We start from the raw sequence: 8465 nt of genomic DNA, 5'->3' as shown, positions 1-8465 counted from the left end.
CTATGTTATTTATTGTGATGCTTCGGGTGTTGGGTTAGGATGTGTATTGATGCAGCATGGCAAAGTTATAGCCTATGCCTCCCGACAACTTAGGAAGCATGAAAAGAACTATCCTACTCACGATCTGGAGTTAGCGGTCGTGGTTCATGCCTTGAAGATATGGAGACATTATTTATATGGTGTCCATGTGGACATCTATACAGATCATAAGAGTCTCCAATATATCTTTAAACAGAAGGAGCTGAACTTACGACAGAGGCGGTGGTTAGAGTTGCTAAAGGATTATGATGTTGATATTTTATATCATCCAGGGAAAGCGAATGTTGTAGCAGATGCTCTTAGCCGTAAGTCCATGGGTAGCTTGACAGATGTACAACCAGAAGGGAGGGATATGGTTCGGGAGATTCAGCGGCTATCCAGCCTTGGAGTCCGTCTAGCTAATTCGGAAGATAGTGGAGTTTCTATTCGAGAGGTTGCTGAGTCCTCAATCATAGATGAGGTAAAGAGACACCAATACAAGGACCCTATTCTGGCACAGTATAGAGATGCAGCTCTTCAAAAGGAAAAGACCCCATTTAAGGTTACACCTGATGGAGTGTTACGATATGAAGGCAGATTGTGTGTACCCGATACTGCGGGGCTACGACGGCAAGTTATGGGAGAGGCACACTCTGCCCGTTATTCTATTCACCCAGGGTCAACAAAAATGTATCATGACCTCAGATGCTTATATTGGTGGGATGGCATGAAAAAGGACATAGCAGAGTTTGTTGCTCAGTGCCCAAATTGTCAACAAGTCAAGATCGAACATCAAAAGCCTGGTGGATTATTACAGGAGATAGAGATCCCAACTTGGAAATGGGAGATGATTAATATGGACTTCATTACAGGCTTACCTCGAACTCAACGGAAGTATGACTCTATATGGGTTATTGTAGATAGGCTGACAAAATCGGCCCATTTTCTTCCAGTCAGGACTACTTATTCGGCTGAAGATTATGCGAGGTTATATGTCAGGGAGATAGTGAGACTTCATGGGGTTCCCACGTCCATTATATCAGACAGAGGAGCTCAATTTAGAGCCAACTTTTGGAGATCGTTTCAGAAGGGATTGGGGACACAGGTGAACCTTAGCACTGCATTTCACCCTCAGACTGATGGGCAGGCTGAGCGTACTATTCAGACACTAGAAGATATGTTGCGGGCCTGTATTATTGACTTCAAAGGCAGCTGGGATGACCACTTGCCGCTCATTGAGTTTGCCTATAATAATAGCTACCATTCTAGTATCCAGATGGCACCGTACGAGGCCTTATATGGGAGGAAGTGCAGATCACCTATTGGTTGGTTTGATGTTGGCGAGACTAAGTTAATAGGCCCGGATGTGATTCAGCAAGCTGTTGACAAGGTGAAGCTTATTCAAGAAAGATTATTAGCAGCCCAGAGTCGACAGAAGTCATATGCAGATAATCGGTGTCGAGATTTGGAGTTTCAGATTGGTGACTGGGTATCCCTAAAGGTATCACCCATGAAGGGTGTGATGAGATTCGGCAGGAAGGGGAAGCTCAGTCCGAGATACATTGGGCCTTATCAGATTGTTCGTAGGATAGGCAAGGTTGCCTATGAGTTGGATCTACCATCTGATTTGGAGGCGGTACATCCAGTCTTCCATGTATCGATGCTACGTAAATGTATTGGTGATCCTTCTAGAGTATTCCCTGTAGATGATATTCAGGTAACAGAGGAGTTGTCATATGAGGAGAAACCCGTGGCTATACTTGATCGTCAGGTTAGAAGGTTACGTACTAAGGATGTGGCTTCCGTCAAAGTGTTGTGGCAAAATAACAATAGGGAGGATATGACTTGGGAAGCGGAAGACGAAATGAAGAATAAGTATCCTTACTTGTTCCCCGTACCTGCAGGTAATTCAATTCCTAGCTTGACTATATTGATAGATAATGAGATTATATAGCTGTGAGGCATCTGTAAGTTACGGAATGCAGGTTGATAGGTATAACTTTTAGAGAGACCTCGCTGGAATTTGTTTTTGCAAGACGCTAACTTAACATTCGAGGACGAATGTTCCTAAGGGGGGAAGGATGTTATGCCTTGTATTTTTTTTATATACGTAGTGCGCATCGTGATCTAGAAGACGTAAAGAAATATTAGGCAAGGATGTTATTTCCAAATGTGATATTAAGTATGAGTTGGCTAATGTAAGTGCCATTAACTTTAAGTGAGGGATTAATTAGTGGCTAATTTGGACTGATTTAATCCAATGGGCCCCACCACTCAAGGCAAAAATTTAAAAGGGATCAGAATGTGGGCTGGCCTTAGTGGACAGGTGTAGAGGGGGGCTGCCTCCACTTCATACTATTAAATGAGGTGGAGAAATCCACTCCATGCTATATAAAGTGGTGAAATGCATTGCTGCATATCATCTTCTTCTTCACCACTTATCTTAGGCAGCCATGGAAATGGAGAAACCAACCCTGCAACTCTTGGCCAGCAGCTGCAAATAATTTGGTTAGTAATCTCCTTGTTTGGTGTGTTAATTCTTTAGAATACCCTTGTTAATTATCCATTAATTTTAAGAAGGGGGCGTGACCAGTAGCTTAGAAAGTTTGTTTTAGTTATTGAATGTACTAAGTATGAATGGAAACAATAATCGGATTATTAGTGGTGTCGTGTTGGTGCTTGGGCTGTTTTGATTAAAGCAAACTGCAGGAAAATTCTGTTTTGGCATTATGTATATGTTGAATGTGATTATGAGTATATACTCCAAAGGATGAATATGATAAGGTAGATGTGTTACGAATTATAAAACGAGTTATCACTCGGTGTGTCGTTGCTTCGCTGATATAGTTGCCGAGATGGAACTGTTTTGGGGAGGGGGCTGTTTAATATGATTCTTTGGGTTATATGTGTTATTGGTATTGCTGTGGATAATTTGGATTGTTGTCGGATTGGGACGAAGTAAGGAAAATAGGGGAGGTGCTGCCGAATTTTCGTTAGATTATTAGCTAGCTTACAAGAAAGTAAAGCACGATGTTTATCTAATTGCGGCACGATTGTTGCTTGTTATAGATTAATAGCTTGAGCAGTAAATATTGGACGTGCGGCTCGATTATACGGTATGTAATGCTGTCCCTTCTTTCTTTGCTTGGCATGACTTTTAAAAATAAGCGAATAACGGACAGATTTGATACTTACCTCTAAAGCGTCTAGGTGATGTATATTCTTGCTTCCACAATTATTCCTCTATATATCGGCTATGTCTAAGGCTATGATGATCTCTAATATCTATGGTAATGCTTCTTAGAGTCATTGAGATTTTACGTTTCCATATCGTATTAAAGGTTCATAATCTTGATAAAACATTAATCTTTGGTAATACTCCTTGCTGGTTCACGTTGATTGTTCTATTGAGTTATAAGAAATGATTTTTATTTGCATATGGTTGCTCATAATATTCTGCTCGTGCATAGAGTCATTTATCATTTCACCGAGTCCCAGGCCGGGTAATGTTCGTGTGGAGTTTCTTGCATATGTCACCGAGTTCCTCACTAGAGGGCCGGGTATGTATATTATATATATGATTGGTGATGAGGATGGTTATGATGATGATGATGACGGAGATGACGTGATGATTATTTTGCCGAGCCCCTTACTAGGGAAGCTGGGCACCTTAAATGTTAAATATATGCATAATTTTCACTTAAAAAGTATATGTGTAGCGATATTTTGTTTCGAGTTGCCACATTGGTATCCTGTAATCTTTACCTTATGCTTTACATACTCAGTACATTGTCCGTACTGACCCCCCTTTCCTCGGGGGGCTGCATTTCATGCCCGCAGGTGTAGACGCGCAGTTCGGTGATCCTCCCGCCTAGGATATCTACTCTGCTGATTGGGAGAGCTCCACTGTTCCGGAGCCCAGTCGTTTTGGTACATAACTTTTGTGTAGTCTTTTGCTCGTCTATGGGTATGGCGGGGCCCTGTCCCCTCGAGTTTTACTAATGTACTCTTAGAGGTCTGTGGACATTATGTAGGTTGTATATATATGTTTTGGATAATGGTCTGGACATGGTTTGTTTGGGATGTCCGTTTGTACAGGGGCAGCCTTGTCGGCTGCGTACATCATTATGCTTTGAATAGTGGCGGCCTTGTCGGCTCGCTTATGCTGTTATGATTGAACGGTTATGACTCCTTATGAGACAGGTCCTCTTATATATATATGACGTTGGGGTTGGCTTGATTTGATTAAATTCCATATTGTCTTAGTTTCAATTGGTCATACTTAGCAGGTTTGTATGTGGGTGTCCAAAACGGGCACTAATCACGGCCTATCGGGTTGGGTCGTGACAGTTCATTACATCAACCTATCCTACATAACCTCCCTTTAATAATTCTATTTAAGGTCCTAGTTATTTTACTTCTATTTTCCATTTTACATTAGGGAAACTATATCCTTAACCGACATAGACCATGTGATGCTAAACATGGAATCCGATATCATAGAACCCCACACCGAAAAGAGGTGGTCTACCGGCCAAAGTAGAACCAAATGTGACAAAACTTTTTAGGTGGATCCACTAGCTAGTATCCTATGATGGCAACATAGTTATGGAACTTTGAGGTACATATAAGAACCCTCTTTATGCAAAGATTAGGCATTGTATTTAGTCACTTATAGAAACCCTACTTATGCCCATTAAGTCATTGTGGTTATCCACCTCATGATATTTATGGTTACCTACCTTCCTACCATGGGAAAGGACACACACTCATATTCAAGTTCAGTTGGTGCTAAGCTAAGTTCCCCTTATTGAAAACCTTTATTATATTTTTATTTTATAAATCATAATTTTAGGAGAGTCATCCCATCATATGCTAAATTCACAGATCATAGATGAAAGTTTATCAACAAAAATCATGTAAAAATCCATTCACATGAACATAGCATAGGTAAAACATGATCTAGTTTAGGGTACACATGAATACAACATTCAATGCCCCTCACATGACTAGATTATCTTACATGTGTGTGTGTGTACATTTATGTGAGCAAAACTTTCACATAACATACTAAGTCACAAAAGTTCATACATACATATTCATACATATAGAAACTAAAACTAGAACTATCCTAACATGGCACACATGGGCAATGCATAGTCAATGTACTATACCCTTGTCCATACTAGTACACCTATCAAGTCATGCTACTAAGGAATACATAACATACTTAAAATACATATACTTATATGCATAGTAGTAGATATTAGTGAATATCAGAACAACCATTTAATTAGACATCATGACCTATGCTACTTGTAACATGCATTTGAGTTAGTGTGTGTGTACATTGGTCAACATGATCACATAATCGCTATCAACAACATAGTGAGTTATCCACTCTTTTTGAACATAATGTACCTTCATGTATAAACCACACAACACACAATAGCATAGGAGACAAGCAAACTTCATAATACACTTAAGACTCCAAACTTGTGCTATTCATGAGTCTACACAAAGGGTACATATTTAAGGGGTTATCAACCAATTTTTACTCACCAATGGAAGAACCTATACTTTACCATAACGTGAATATACATATGCTTACACAACAGCCGTACGACCTAAATCACACTAGAATAGGAAAGTAGGCGTAAGATTCACATACTATCATCATAAGTACTTGCTCATATATTCATCAATTTTCCTTAATGGACATGGTCAACACATATATATGTATAGAGAATTAAGTAAACACCTCCACCATAAGTGGACCATACAACACAATGCCATACAAGGCTTCATCAACTTCAATACTATACAGAAAGAACAAGATGTAAGCATTATTACTAATTACGCACCCTTTGATCATCATTGATCAATGCACCTTGTTCATAACCAATTCATACATAGGTAAGTATCTAAATGAACTTTAATAATAGAAGAAACTATGTATAAGTCACTACAAGATCATGCTATAGCCTAATACAAGGCATCTCACATGTACTAGGAAATAGAAGAACATAGATTTTTAATCCAATTCACTTGCATTGATCATCAATTATATTTCATTAATAGCATAAGTATAGGGAAGTAGCTAATCATACACTTAATCATAAAGAAATCATGCTTAAAGAACTTCAAGATTAAGCTAGAATATAGGCATTAGACTTGTCAATTCGTTAAGAATAGAGGAATTTGCCAATACTATCAATTTCCTAAGGCTTTGATCATCATTAATATTTAATTAACAATACACTTATTACGAAGTATCTATTTAGATAAGAATAAAGAAGAAATCATGCTTTATCTAATAACTATTCAAGATCCGTCACACACTTAGCGTTTTGACTTCATAGCCCAAAGTAATCTAGATCAATTCATGCAAGCCTTTCTTAATTTGATAATTAAAGATTTATACCTACAAAATTCTTTCAATATATCTCCCTAAAACAGTAGCTACAATAGTTCATACATAATATAAACTCTACACAACCGATCTCATAATCGACTTCAGGGCAGCATGTAGAAACATAGGCTATTCATGTTCAAATTTTCATATATTTATCATAATCAAAATATATTCACCATAAATTAACGTAAATAACAATAAGCACAAGCAATTCAACGTAATAGAGTCACCATTTGACCACGAACAAGCCATAATCACAAAGCCCATGCAAGAGCTAAACCAATTTTGGAAGGAATATGATTCATCATGAAATTGGTGTAAAATAACGTTCAAATCACTGTATTGACTTAATTAATCATGATATAATCGTTAAAATGTTTTGAGAAAGTACCCATGGCTAGATTGGAAGATTGGAAACTTGATCATAAGATTTCTTTGAAAAACATTGACAATGGCTCTCTAGATGAAAAGATAACTAGAGATGAAGATCACCATACATTTGTCTAGTTCAAAACCTCTAAAACTTGAATATTCATCCATATAAAACCCAGATCCAAGCATTTCTTGAGCTTCACCAACAATGGAGGTTTGAAGTGAAATATTTTTGCAGGGAAAGGTTTCTTACCTATGAGAGGATTCTAGAATGAGGTGATCACGTTTTCGATGACTTATATACACCAAAAATCACATATATAAACCTATAATAATCAGGTTAGGACGTGTGGTGAATTTCCCATTCACACTATTAACAGATGCAAGGTGCCAGTTGCAGGCCACCTTCGACGATTGCAATTATTGGGCGTTGAGGTTATGATGGGCCTTGTTTCGACTCCGTCGCCTAAAACATAGAAAATATTGTCTTAATACCTGACTAAGTCATATATATCTTGGCTAGACCAGCTCGACGGTCCATTGGTGGACCAACGATCCGTCGTTGGGTCCGTCAATGGACACTGCCCAGGCAATGTCTTAGGCAACTTTAAGTAATTATTGGGGCCTCTTGTGGGGCCCATTAGAAGTCGTACCCGCACGTTTCCAACGTCATTACGAACCTTAAAATGTTATAAACCTTCAACATAAATTTCATCCAAAACAAAGACCTATAATACGTCCAAACAGTCCAAGCCCCATCATGACATACGATGAACGTCTTAGGGGCTATGTTTTGAAGGCCTTGGGCGTTTGACCTCCAAAACTCACGAAACGTTATATACTATCATTTATCATCATTATAAACCGTTTGGTGAATTTTTAAACTCATTTCATACAAATTTAAGAATGTATAGCCACAAAAGGCACATAAGCGACTAATCATCGAATGTCTTGGACGTCCCTTGACATTCGACTTCCAAATCACATCAAAATTTGCACACTGCCTCTAAAACATATTATAAAAAATTTTAGGAGCTTAGAACCTTAATACAAACACGTTAGTCTCTAGACACCCTATATCATTTTGGGGTCGTACAATATCCCCCACTTGGGAACATTCTTCCTCGAATGACATTTAAGGCTCTTTAATCACAACAAGGACTTCAATGCATCATAGATAATTTCATAACATTAATAACATCATATCAAGTAATTTAAGAACTTAATGCACACAAGAAAGTAAAACCTTTACTCACTCACTCTTTAATTCATCAAACACAAAGGCTCCTATCATGTTCATAGGAGGAACATCCTTCTCCTAGTCATAACATGATCATTAAATCTTAACTCATTGCAAGAAAATTTGGAAAAGCTACTCATAGGCAGATCATAACCCATACTCAAGGTGACTTAAGAACTCACACTTCAATGAACATAAATTGAGTTAGTTAAGTCACAAAGATCTTCATAAGTTAGACCTAGTGCCATAAAGTTCATACTAAATCATACCATACATAGTAGTGTTCATCGAGGAATGTCCCTCTCCTCAACACACTTACATGTATCATGAGTTTCACACCTTAGAAATTGCAATGTCAATTTTCCCTAAAATGAGAATTTTTCAACTTTTAACTAAGACATGCTCATGGTTCCTTCTTAG

This window comes from Solanum lycopersicum, chromosome 10 (genome assembly GCF_036512215.1).
Source record: "Solanum lycopersicum chromosome 10, SLM_r2.1".
Taxonomy (NCBI): domain Eukaryota; kingdom Viridiplantae; phylum Streptophyta; class Magnoliopsida; order Solanales; family Solanaceae; genus Solanum; species Solanum lycopersicum.
The sequence above is the reverse complement of the archived record's forward strand: the minus strand, read 5'-3'. Positions refer to the sequence as shown.